The following is a 13,873-nucleotide window of genomic DNA, read 5'->3' as shown; positions in this document are numbered from 1 at the left end:
GTATATTTGAGGCTCAAAATCCCCGTGGCCAAGAAGATTTCAAAATTAAAATCCCCGTAGCCCACTGGATTTGAGACTCAAAATTCCCGTAGCCAAGTGGATTTGACAATTAAAATCCCCGTGGCCAAATATATTTGAGGCTCGAAATCCCCGTGGCCTAGAAGATTTCAAAAGTAAAATCCCCGTGGCCAAGTGGATTTGAGGCTCAAAATCCCCGTGGCAAAGTGGATTTGAGACTCAAAATCCCTGTGGCCCATTGTATTTGATAATCAAAATCTCTGTGGCTCAGTGGATTTGATAAATAAAATCCCCGTGGCCCAGTGGATTTGAGAAATAAAATCCCTGTGGCCCAGTAGATTTGAGAAATAAAATCCCCATGGCCCAGTGGATTTGAGACGCACAATCCCCGTGTCCAAGTGGATTTGAGGCTCAAAATCCCCGTGGCCAAGTGGATTTGATAATTAAAATCCCCGTGGCCAAGTGGATTTGAGACTCCAAATCGCCGTAGCCAAGTGGATTTGAGAATTAATATCCCCGTGGCCAAGTGGATTTGATAAACAAAATCCCTGTAGCCAAGTGGATTTGAGACTCAAAATCCCCGTGGCTCAGTGGATTTGATAATTAATAGCCCCGTATCCAAGTGGATTTGAGGCTCAAAATCCCCGTGGCCAAGTGGCTTTGATAATTAAAATCTCCGTGGCCAAGTGGATTTGATAATCAAAATCCCCGTGGCCAAGTGGATTTGAGAATCAAAATCCCCGTGGCAAAGTGGATTTGATAGTTAAACTCCTTGTGGCCAAGTGCAAATAAGGCTCAAAATCCCAGTGGCCCAATGGATTTGAGAATCAAAATCCCCGTGGCCAAGTGGATTTGAGGCTCAAAATCCCCGTGGCCAAGTGGATTTGATAATTAAAATCCCCGTGGCCAAGTGGATTTGAGAATCAAAATCCCCGTGGCCAAGTGGATTTGGTAAATAAAATCCCCGTGGCCAAGTATATTTGAGGCTAAAAATCCCTGTGGCAAAGAAGATTTCAAAGTTAAAATCCCCGTGGCCAAGTGGTTTTGAGAATCAAAATCCCCGTGGCCAAGTGGATTTGATAATTAAAATCCCCGTGGCCAAGTGGATTTGACAATCAAAATCCCCGTGGCTCAGTGGATTTGATAATTAAAATCCCCGTGCCCAAGTGGATTTCAGAATTAAAATCCCTGTGGCCAAGTGCATTTGAGAATTAAAATCCCCGTGGCCAAGTGGATTTGAGACTCAAAATCCCCGTGGCCCAGTTAATTTGATAATCAAAATCCCCGTGGCCAAGTGGAGTTGAGACGGAAAATCCCCGAGGCCAAGAAGATTTCAAAATTAAAATCACTGTGGCCAAGTGGATTTGAGGCTCAAAATGCCTGTGTCCAAGTGGATTTGAGGCTCAAAATCCCCATGGCCAAGCGGATTTGATAATTAAAATCTCCGTGGCACAGTGGATTTCATAATTAAAATCCCTCTCGCCAAGTGGATTTGAGAATCAAAATCCCTGTTGCCAAGTGGATTTGGTAAATTAAATCCCCGTGGCCAAGTATATTTGAGGATAAAAATCCCCGTGGCAAAGAAGATTTCAAAGTTAAAATCCCCGTGGCCAAGTGGATTTGAGACTCAAAATCCCCGTGGCTCAGTGGATTTGATAGTTAACCTCCTTGTGGCCAAGTGCAAATAAGGCTAAAAATCCCTGTGGCTCAGTAGACTTGATAATTAAAATCCCAGTGGCCCAATGGATTTGAGAATCAAAATCCCCGTGGCCAAGTGGATTTGATAATTAAAATCCCCGTGGCTCAGTGGATTTGATAATCAAAATCCCCGTGGCCAAGTGGATTTGAGAATCAAAATCCCCGTGGCAAAGTGGATTTGATAGTTAAACTCCTTGTGGCCAAGTGCAAATAAGGCTCAAAATCCCAGTGGCCCAATGGATTTGAGAATCAAAATCCCCGTGGCCAAGTGGATTTGAGGCTCAAAATCCCCATGGCCAAGTGGACTTGATAATTAAAATCCCCGTGGTCAAGTGGATTTGATAATTAAAATCCCCGTGGCCAAGAAGATTTGACAATCAAAATCCCCGTGGCCAAGTGGATTTGATAATTAAAATCCCCGTGCCCAAGTGGATTTCAGAATTAAAATCCCTGTGGCTCAGTGGATTTGATAATCAAAATCCCTGTGGCCAAGTGCATTTGAGAATTAAAATCCCCGTGGCCAAGTGGATTTGAGACCCAAAATCCCCGTGGCCCAGTTGATTTGATAATCAAAATCCCCGTGGCCAAGTGGAGTTGAGACGGAAAATCCCCGAGGCCAAGAAGATTTCAAAATTAAAATCATTGTGGCCAAGTGGATTTGAGGCTTAAAATGCCCGTGTCCAAGTGGATTTGAGGCTCAAAATCCCCATAGCCAAGCGGATTTGATAATTAAAATCTCCGTGGCTAAGTGGATTTGATAATCAAAATCCCCGTGGCACAGTGGATTTCATAATTAAAATCCCTGTCGCCAAGTGGATTTGAGAATCAAAATCCCCGTGGCCAAGTGGATTTGAGACTCAAAATCCCCTTGGCTTATTGGATTTGAGAATTAAAATCCCCGTGTCCAAGTGGATTTGAGGCTCTAAATCCCCGTGGCCCCTTGGATTTGATAATCAAAATCTCCGTGGCTCAGTGGATTTGATAAATAAAATCCCCATGGCCAAGTGGATTTGAGACTCAAAATCCCCGTGGCCCAGTGGATTTGAGAAATAAAATCCCCGTGGCCCAGTGGATTTGAGACTCAAAATCCCCGTGTCCAAGTGGATTTGAGACTCAAAATCCCCGTGGCCCCTTGGATTTGATAATCAAAATCTCCGTGGCTCAGTGGATTTGATAAATAAAATCCCCGTGGCCAAGTGGATTTGAGACTCAAAATCCGCGTGGCCCAGTGGATTTGAGAAATAAAATCCCTGTGGCCCAGTGGATTTGAGAATTGAAATCCCCGTGTCCAAGTGGATTTGAGACTCACAATCCCCGTGGCCAAGTGGATTTGAGACTCAAAATCCCCGTGGCCCATTGGATTTGATAATCAAAATCTCCGTGGCTCAGTGGATTTGAGAAATAAAATCCCAGTGGCCCAGTGGATTTGAGACGCACAATCCCCGTGGCCAAGTGGATTTGAGGCTCAAAATCCCCATGGTCAAGTGGATTTGATAATTAAAATCCCCGTGGCCAAGTGGATTTGAGACTCAAAATCACCGTGGCCCAGTGGATTTGAGAATTAATATCCCCGTGGCCAAGTGGATTTGATAAACAAAATCCCTGTAGCCAAGTGGATTTGAGACTCAAAATCCCCGTGGCTCAGTGGATTTGATAATTAATAGCCCCGTATCCATGTGGATTTGAGGCTCAAGATCCCCGTGGCCAAGTGGCTTTGATAATTAAAATCTCCATGGCCAAGTGGATTTGATAATCAAAATCCCCGTGGCCAAGTGGATTTGAGACTCAAAATCCCCGTGGCCCATTGGATTTGAGACTCCAAATCCCCGTGGCCAAGTGGAGTTGGTAATTAAAATCCCCGTGGCCAAGTGGATTTGAGGCTCAAAATCCCCGTGGCCAAGTGGATTTGATAATTAAAATCCCCGTGGCCAAGTGGATTTGAGAATCAAAATCCCCGTGGCCAAGTGGATTTGGTAAATAAAATCCCCGTGGCCAAGTATATTTGAGGCTAAAAATCCCTGTGGCAAAGAAGATTTCAAAGTTAAAATCCCCGTGGCCAAGTGGTTTTGAGAATCAAAATCCCCGTGGCAAAGTGGATTTGATAGTTAAATTCCTTGTGGCCAAGTGCAAATAAGGCTCAAAATCCCAGTGGCCCAATGGATTTGAGAATCAAAATCCCCGTGGCCAATTGAATTTGAGGCTCAAAATCCCCATGGCCAAGTGGATTTGATAATTAAAATCCCCGTGGCCAAGTGGATTTGACAATCAAAATCCCCGTGGCTCAGTGGATTTGATAATTAAAATCCCCGTGCCCAAGTGGATTTCAGAATTAAAATCCCTGTGGCCAAGTGCATTTGAGAATTAAAATCCCCGTGGCCAAGTGGATTTGAGACTCAAAATCCCCGTGGCCCAGTTAATTTGATAATCAAAATCCCCGTGGCCAAGTGGAGTTGAGACGGAAAATCCCCGAGGCCAAGAAGATTTCAAAATTAAAATCACTGTGGCCAAGTGGATTTGAGGCTCAAAATGCCTGTGTCCAAGTGGATTTGAGGCTCAAAATCCCCATGGCCAAGCGGATTTGATAATTAAAATCTCCGTGGCACAGTGGATTTCATAATTAAAATCCCTCTCGCCAAGTGGATTTGAGAATCAAAATCCCTGTTGCCAAGTGGATTTGGTAAATTAAATCCCCGTGGCCAAGTATATTTGAGGCTAAAAATCCCCGTGGCAAAGAAGATTTCAAAGTTAAAATCCCCGTGGCCAAGTGGATTTGAGACTCAAAATCCCCGTGGCTCAGTGGATTTGATAGTTAACCTCCTTGTGGCCAAGTGCAAATAAGGCTAAAAATCCCTGTGGCTCAGTAGACTTGATAATTAAAATCCCAGTGGCCCAATGGATTTGAGAATCAAAATCCCCGTGGCCAAGTGGATTTGATAATTAAAATCCCCGTGGCTCAGTGGATTTGATAATCAAAATCCCCGTGGCCAAGTGGATTTCAGAATTAAAATCCCCGTGGCCAAGTGGATTTGATAATCAAAATCCCCGTGGCCAAGTGCATTTGATAATTAAAATCCCCGTTTCCAAGTGGATTTGAGAGTCAAAATCCCCGTGGCCAAGTAGAGTTCAAAATTAAAATCCCCGTGGCCCAGTGGATTTGAGACTGAATATGCCTGTGGCCAAGTGGATTTGATAATTAAAATCCCCGTGGCCATGTGGATTTGAGACTCAAAATCCCCGTGGCCCAGTGGATTTGAGAAATAAAATCCCCGTGGCCCAGTGGATTTGAGACTCAAAATCCCCTTGGCTTATTGGATTTGAGAATTAAAATCCCCGTGTCCAAGTGGATTTGAGGCTCTAAATCCCCGTGGCCCCTTGGATTTGATAATCAAAATCTCCGTGGCTCAGTGGATTTGATAAATAAAATCCCCGTGGCCAAGTGGATTTGAGACTCAAAATCCCCGTGGCCCAGTGGATTTGAGAAATAAAATCCCCGTGGCCCAGTGGATTTGAGACTCAAAATCCCCGTGGCTCAGTGGATTTGATAGTTAACCTCCTTGTGGCCAAGTGCAAATAAGGCTCAAAATCCCCGTGGCTCAGTAGACTTGATAATTAAAATCCCAGTGGCCCAATGGATTTGAGACTCAAAATCCCCGTGGCCAAGTGGATTTGATAATTAAAATCCCCGTGGCTCAGTGGATTTGATAATCAAAATCCCCGTGGCTCAGTAGACTTGATAATTAAAATCCCAGTGGCCCAATGGATTTGAGAATCAAAATCCCCGTGGCCAAGTGGATTTGATAATTAAAATCCCCGTGGCTCAGTGGATTTGATAATCAAAATCCCCGTGCCCAAGTGGATTTCAGAATTAAAATCCCCGTGGCCAAGTGGATTTGATAATCAAAATCCCCGTGGCCAAGTAGAGTTCAAAATTAAAATCCCCGTGGCCCAGTGGATTTGAGACTGAATATGCCTGTGGCCAAGTGGATTTGATAATTAAAATCCCCGTGGCCATGTGGATTTGAGACTCAAAATCCCCGTGTCCAAGTGGATTTGAGACTCAAAATCCCCTTGGCTTATTGGATTTGAGAATTAAAATCCCCGTGTCCAAGTGGATTTGAGGCTCTAAATCCCCGTGGCCCCTTGGATTTGATAATCAAAATCTCCGTGGCTCAGTGGATTTGATAAATAAAATCCCCGTGGCCAAGTGGATTTGAGACTCAAAATCCCCGTGGCCCAGTGGATTTGAGAAATAAAATCCCCGTGGCCCAGTGGATTTGAGACTCAAAATCCCCGTGTCCAAGTGGATTTGAGACTCAAAATCCCCGTGGCCCCTTGGATTTGATAATCAAAATCTCCGTGGCTCAGTGGATTTGATAAATAAAATCCCCATGGCCAAGTGGATTTGAGACTCAAAATCCCCGTGAACCAGTGGATTTGAGAAATAAAATCCCTGTGGCCCAGTGGATTTGAGAATTGAAATCCCCGTTTCTAAGTGGATTTGAGACTCACAATCCCCGTGGCCAAGTGGATTTGAGACTCAAAATCCCCGTGGCCCATTGGATTTGATAATCAAAATCTCCGTGGCTCAGTGGATTTGATAAATAAAATCCCCGTGGCCCAGTGGATTTGAGAAATTAAATCCCCGTGGACCAGTGGATTTGAGACGCACAATCCCCGTGTCCAAGTGGATTTGAGGCTCAAAATCCCCGTGGCCAAGTGGATTTGAGAATTAATATCCCCGTGGCCAAGTGGATTTGATAAACAAAATCCCTGTAGCCAAGTGGATTTGAGACTCAAAATCCCCATGGCTCAGTGGATTTGATAATTAATAGCCCCGTATCCAAGTGGATTTGAGGCTCAAAATCCTCGTGGCCAAGTGGCTTTGATAATTATAATCTCCGTGGCCAAGTGGATTTGATAATCAAAATCCCCGTGGCCAAGTGGATTTGAGACTCAAAATCCCCGTGGCCCATTGGATTTGAGACTCCAAATCCCCGTGGCCAAGTGGAGTTGGTAATTAAAATCCCCGTGGCCAAGTGGATTTGAGGCTCAAAATCCCCGTGGCCAAGTGGATTTGATAATTAAAATCCCCGTGGCCAAGTGGATTTGTTAATCAAAATCCCCGTGGCCAAGTGGATTTGGTAAATATAATCCCCGTGGCCAAGTATATTTGAGGCTAAAAATCCCTGTGGCAAAGAAGATTTCAAAGTTAAAATCCCCGTGGCCAAGTGGTTTTGAGAATTAAAATCCCCGTGGCAAAGTGGATTTGATAGTTAAACTCCTTGTGGCCAAGTGCAAATAAGGCTCAAAATCCCAGTGGCCCAATGGATTTGAGAATCAAAATCCCCGTGGCCAAGTGGATTTGAGGCTCAAAATCCCCATGGCCAAGTGGACTTGAGAATTAAAATCCCCGTGGTCAAGTGGATTTGATAATTAAAATCCCCGTGGCCAAGTGGATTTGACAATCAAAATCCCCGTGGCTCAGTGGATTTGATAATTAAAATCCCCGTGCCCAAGTGGATTTCAGAATTAAAATCCCTGTGGCTCAGTGGATTTGATAATCAAAATCCCTGTGGCCAAGTGGATTTGACAATTAATATCCCCGTGGCCAAGTGGATTTGATAAACAAAATCCCTGTAGCCAAGTGGATTTGAGACTCAAAATCCCCGAGGCTCAGTGGATTTGAGACTCCAAATCCCCGTGGCCAAGTGGAGTTGGTAATTAAAATCCCCGTGGCCAAGTGGATTTGAGGCTCAAAATCCCCGTGGCCAAGTGGATTTGATAATTAAAATCCCCGTGGCCAAGTGGATTTGAGAATCAAAATCCCCGTGGCCAAGTGGATTTGGTAAATAAAATCCCCGTGGCCAAGTATATTTGAGGCTAAAAATCCCTGTGGCAAAGAAGATTTCAAAGTTAAAATCCCCGTGGCCAAGTGGTTTTGAGAATCAAAATCCCCGTGGCAAAGTGGATTTGATAGTTAAATTCCTTGTGGCCAAGTGCAAATAAGGCTCAAAATCCCAGTGGCCCAATGGATTTGAGAATCAAAATCCCCGTGGCCAATTGGATTTGAGGCTCAAAATCCCCATGGCCAAGTGGATTTGATAATTAAAATCCCCGTGGCCAAGTGGATTTGACAATCAAAATCCCCGTGGCTCAGTGGATTTGATAATTAAAATCCCTGTGCCCAAGTGGATTTCAGAATTAAAATCCCTGTGGCCAAGTGCATTTGAGAATTAAAATCCCCGTGGCCAAGTGGATTTGAGAATCAAAATCCCCGTGGCCCAGTTGATTTGATAATCAAAATCCCCGTGGCCAAGTGGAGTTGAGACGGAAAATCCCCGAGGCCAAGAAGATTTCAAAATTAAAATCACTGTGGCCAAGTGGATTTGAGGCTCAAAATGCCCGTGTCCAAGTGGATTTGAGGCTCAAAATCCCCATGGCCAATCAGATTTAATAATTAAAATCTCCGTGGCTAAGTGGATTTGATAATCAAAATCCCCGTGGCACAGTGGATTTCATAATTAAAATCCCTCTCGCCAAGTGGATTTGAGAATCAAAATCCCTGTTGCCAAGTGGATTTGGTAAATTAAATCCCCGTGGCCAAGTATATTTGAGGATAAAAATCCCCGTGGCAAAGAAGATTTCAAAGTTAAAATCCCCGTGGCCAAGTGGATTTGAGACTCAAAATCCCCGTGGCTCAGTGGATTTGATAGTTAACCTCCTTGTGGCCAAGTGCAAATAAGGCTCAAAATCCCTGTGGCTCAGTAGACTTGATAATTAAAATCCCAGTGGCCCAATGGATTTGAGAATCAAAATCCCCGTGGCCAAGTGGATTTGATAATTAAAATCCCCGTGGCCAAGTGGATTTCAGAATTAAAATACCCGTGCCCAAGTGGATTTCAGAATTAAAATCCCTGTGGCCAAGTGGATTTGATAATCAAAATCCCCGTGGCCAAGTGGATTTGAGAATTAAAATCCCCGTGGCCAAGTGGATTTGAGAATCAAAATCCCCGAGGCTCAGTGGATTTGATAATTAAAATCCCCGTTTCCAAGTGGATTTGAGAGTCAAAATCCCCGTGGCCAAGTAGAGTTCAAAATTAAAATCCCCGTGGCCCAGTGGATTTGAGACTGAATATGCCCGTGGCCAAGTGGATTTGATAATTAAAATCCCCGTGGCCATGTGGATTTGAGACTCAAAATCCCCGTGTCCAAGTGGATTTGAGACTCAAAATCCCCTTGGCTTATTGGATTTGAGAATTAAAATCCCCGTGTCCAAGTGGATTTGAGGCTCTAAATCCCCGTGGCCCCTTGGATTTGATAATCAAAATCTCCGTGGCTCAGTGGATTTGATAAATAAAATCCCCATGGCCAAGTGGATTTGAGACTCAAAATCCCCGTGGCCCAGTGGATTTGAGAAATAAAATCCCCGTGGCCCAGTGGATTTGAGACTCAAAATCCCCGTGTCCAAGTGGATTTGAGACTCAAAATCCCCGTGGCCCATTGGATTTGATAATCAAAATCTCCGTGGCTCAGTGGATTTGATAAATAAAATCCCCGTGGCCAAGTGGATTTGAGACTCAAAATCCCCGTGGCCCAGTGGATTTGAGAAATAAAATCCCTGTGGCCCAGTGGATTTGAGAATTGAAATCCCCGTGTCCAAGTGGATTTGAGACTCACAATCCCCGTGGCCAATTGGATTTGATAATCAAAATCTCCGTGGCTCAGTGGATTTGAGAAATAAAATCCCCGTGGCCCAGTGGATTTGAGACGCACAATCCCCGTGGCCAAGTGGATTTGAGGCTCAAAATCCCCATGGTCAAGTGGATTTGATAATTAAAATCCCCGTGGCCAAGTGGATTTGAGACTCCAAATCGCCGTGGCCCAGTGGATTTGAGAATTAATATCCCCGTGGCCAAGTGGATTTGATAAACAAAATCCCTGTAGCCAAGTGGATTTGAGGCTCAAAATCCCCGTGGCCAAGTGGCTTTGATAATTAAAATCTCCGTGGCCAAGTGGATTTGATAATCAAAATCCCCGTGGCCAAGTGGATTTGAGACTCAAAATCCCCGTGGCCCATTGGATTTGAGACTCCAAATCCCCGTGGCCAAGTGGAGTTGGTAATTAAAATCCCGGTGGCCAAGTGGATTTGAGGCTCAAAATGCCCGTGTCCAAGTGGATTTGAGGCTCAAAATCCCCATGGCCAATCAGATTTAATAATTAAAATCTCCGTGGCTAAGTGGATTTGATAATCAAAATCCCCGTGGCACAGTGGATTTCATAATTAAAATCCCTCTCGCCAAGTGGATTTGAGAATCAAAATCCCTGTTGCCAAGTGGATTTGGTAAATTAAATCCCCGTGGCCAAGTATATTTGAGGATAAAAATCCCCGTGGCAAAGAAGATTTCAAAGTTAAAATCCCCGTGGCCAAGTGGATTTGAGACTCAAAATCCCCGTGGCTCAGTGGATTTGATAGTTAACCTCCTTGTGGCCAAGTGCAAATAAGGCTCAAAATCCCTGTGGCTCAGTAGACTTGATAATTAAAATCCCAGTGGCCCAATGGATTTGAGAATCAAAATCCCCGTGGCCAAGTGGATTTGATAATTAAAATCCCCGTGGCTCAGTGGATTTGATAATTAAAATCCCCGTGCCCAAGTGGATTTCAGAATTAAAATCCCCGTGGCCAAGTGGATTTGATAATCAAAATCCCCGTGGCCAAGTGCATTTGAGAATTAAAATCCCCGTGGCCAAGTGGATTTGAGAATCAAAATCCCCGAGGCTCAGTGGATTTGATAATTAAAATCCCCGTTTCCAAGTGGATTTGAGAGTCAAAATCCCCGTGGCCAAGTAGAGTTCAAAATTAAAATCCCCGTGGCCCAGTGGATTTGAGACTGAATATGCCCGTGGCCAAGTGGATTTGATAATTAAATTCCCCGTGGCCCAGTGGATTTGAGACTCAAAATCCCCTTGGCTTATTGGATTTGAGAATTAAAATCCCCGTGTCCAAGTGGATTTGAGGCTCTAAATCCCCGTGGCCCCTTGGATTTGATAATCAAAATCTCCGTGGCTCAGTGGATTTGATAAATAAAATCCCCGTGGCCAAGTGGATTTGAGACTCAAAATCCCCGTGAACCAGTGGATTTGAGAAATAAAATCCCCGTGGCCCAGTGGATTTGAGACTCAAAATCCCCGTGTCCAAGTGGATTTGAGACTCAAAATCCCCGTGGCCCCTTGGATTTGATAATCAAAATCTCCGTGGCTCAGTGGATTTGATAAATAAAATCCCCGTGGCCCAGTGGATTTGAGAAATAAAATCCCCGTGGCCCAGTGGATTTGAGACGCACAATCCCCGTGTCCAAGTGGATTTGAGGCTCAAAATCCCCGTGGCCAAGTGGATTTGATAATTAAAATCCCCGTGGCCAAGTGGATTTGAGACTCCAAATCGCCGTGGCCCAGTGGATTTGAGAATTAATATCCCCGTGGCCAAGTGGATTTGATAAACAAAATCCCTGTAGCCAAGTGGATTTGAGACTCAAAATCCCCATGGCTCAGTGGATTTGATAATTAATAGCCCCGTATCCAAGTGGATTTGAGGCTCAAAATCCCCGTGGCCAAGTGGCTTTGATAATTAAAATCTCCGTGGCCAAGTGGATTTGATAATCAAAATCCCCGTGGCCAAGTGGATTTGAGGCTCAAAATCCCCGTGGCCCATTGGATTTGAGACTCCAAATCCCCGTGGCCAAGTGGAGTTGGTAATTAAAATCCCCGTGGCCAAGTGGATTTGAGGCTCAAAATCCGCGTGGCCAAGTGGATTTGATAATTAAAATCCCCGTGGCCAAGTGGATTTGATAATCAAAATCCCCGTGGCTCAGTAGATTTGAGAATCAAAATCCCCGTGGCCAAGTGGATTTGGTAAATAAAATCCCCGTGGCCAAGTATATTTGAGGCTAAAAATCCCTGTGGCAAAGAAGATTTCAAAGTTAAAATCCCCGTGGCCAAGTGGTTTTGAGAATTAAAATCCCCGTGGCAAAGTGGATTTGATAGTTAAACTCCTTGTGGCCAAGTGCAAATAAGGCTCAAAATCCCAGTGGCCCATTGGATTTGAGGCTCAAAATCCCCATGGCCAAGTGGACTTGAGAATTAAAATCCCCGTGGTCAAGTGGATTTGATAATTAAAATCCCCGTGGCCAAGTGGATTTGACAATCAAAATCCCCGTGGCTCAGTGGATTTGATAATTAAAATCCCCGTGCCCAAGTGGATTTCAGAATTAAAATCCCTGTGGCTCAGTGGATTTGATAATCAAAATCCCTGTGGCCAAGTGTATTTGAGAATCAAAATCCCTGTGGCCAAGTGGATTTGATAGTCAAAATCCCCGTGGCCCAGTTGATTTGATAATCAAAATCCCCGTGGCCAAGTGGAGTTGAGACGGAAAATCCCCGAGGCCAAGAAGATTTCAAAATTAAAATCACTGTGGCCAAGTGGATTTGAGGCTCAAAATGCCCGTGGCCGAGTGGATTTGAGGCTCAAAATCACCATGGCCAAGTGGATTTAATAATTAAAATCCACTTGCCCAAGTGGATTTGGTAATCAAAATCCCCGTGGCTCAGTGGAGTTCATAATTAAAATCCCCGTGGCCAAGTGGATTTGAGAATCAAAATCCCCGTGGCCAAGTGGATTTGGTAAATTAAATCCCCGTGGCCAAGTATATTTGAGGCTAAAAATCCCCGTGGCAAAGAAGATTTCAAAGTTAAAATCCCCGTGGCCAAGTGGATTTGAGACTCAAAATCCCCGTGGCTCAGTGGATTTGATAGTTAACCTCCTTGTGGCCAAGTGCAAATAAGGCTCAAAATCCCCGTGGCTCAGTAGACTTGATAATTAAAATCCCAGTGGCCCATGGATTTGAGAATCAAAATCCCCGTGGCCAAGTGGATTTGATAATTAAAATCCCCGTGGCTCAGTGGATTTGATAATTAAAATCCCCGTGCCCAAGTGGATTTCAGAATTAAAATCCCCGTGGCCAAGTGGATTTGATAATCAAAATCCCCGTGGCCAAGTGCATTTGAGAATTAAAATCCCCGTGGCCAAGTGGATTTGAGAATCAAAATCCCCGAGGCTCAGTGGATTTGACAATTAAAATCCCCGTTTCCAAGTGGATTTGAGAGTCAAAATCCCCGTGGCCAAGTAGAGTTCAAAATTAAAATCCCCGTGGCCCAGTGGATTTGAGACTGAATATGCCCGTGGCCAAGTGGATTTGATAATTAAAATCCCCGTGGCCATGTGGATTTGAGACTCAAAATCCCCGTGTCCAAGTGGATTTGAGACTCAAAATCCCCTTGGCTTATTGGATTTGAGAATTAAAATCCCCGTGTCCAAGTGGATTTGAGGCTCTAAATCCCCGTGGCCCCTTGGATTTGATAATCAAAATCTCCGTGGCTCAGTGGATCTGGTAAATAAAATCCCCATGGCCAAGTGGATTTCAGACTCAAAATCCCCGTGGCCCAGTGGATTTGAGAAATAAAATCCCCGTGGCCCAGTGGATTTGAGACTCAAAATCCCCGTGTCCAAGTGGATTTGAGACTCAAAATCCCCGTGGCCCATTGGATTTGATAATCAAATTCTCCGTGGCTCAGTGGATTTGATAAATAAAATCCCCGTGGCCAAGTGGATTTGAGACTCAAAATCCGCGTGGCCCAGTGGATTTGAGAAATAAAATCCCTGTGGCCCAGTGGATTTGAGAATTGAAATCCCCGTGTCCAAGTGGATTTGAGACTCACAATCCCCGTGGCCAATTGGATTTGATAATCAAAATCTCCGTGGCTCAGTGGATTTGAGAAATAAAATCCCTGTGGCCAAGTGGATTTGAGGCTCAAAATCCCCATGGTCAAGTGGATTTGATAATTAAAATCCCCGTGGCCAAGTGGATTTGAGACTCCAAATCGCCGTGGCCCAGTGGATTTGAGAATTAATATCCCCGTGGCCAAGTGGATTTGATAAACAAAATCCCTGTAGCCAAGTGGATTTGAGGCTCAAAATCCCCGTGGCCAAGTGGCTTTGATAATTAAAATCTCCGTGGCCAAGTGGATTTGATAATCAAAATCCCGGTGGCCAAGTGGATTTGAGGCTCAAAATGCCCGTGTCCAAGTGGATTTGAGGCTCAAA

This window comes from Nipponia nippon, unplaced genomic scaffold (genome assembly GCF_047370975.1).
Source record: "Nipponia nippon isolate SJK-2023a ecotype South Korea unplaced genomic scaffold, ASM4737097v1 scaffold_65, whole genome shotgun sequence".
In the NCBI taxonomy this organism is placed as follows: domain Eukaryota; kingdom Metazoa; phylum Chordata; class Aves; order Pelecaniformes; family Threskiornithidae; genus Nipponia; species Nipponia nippon.
Note: the sequence above shows the minus strand (reverse complement) of the source record.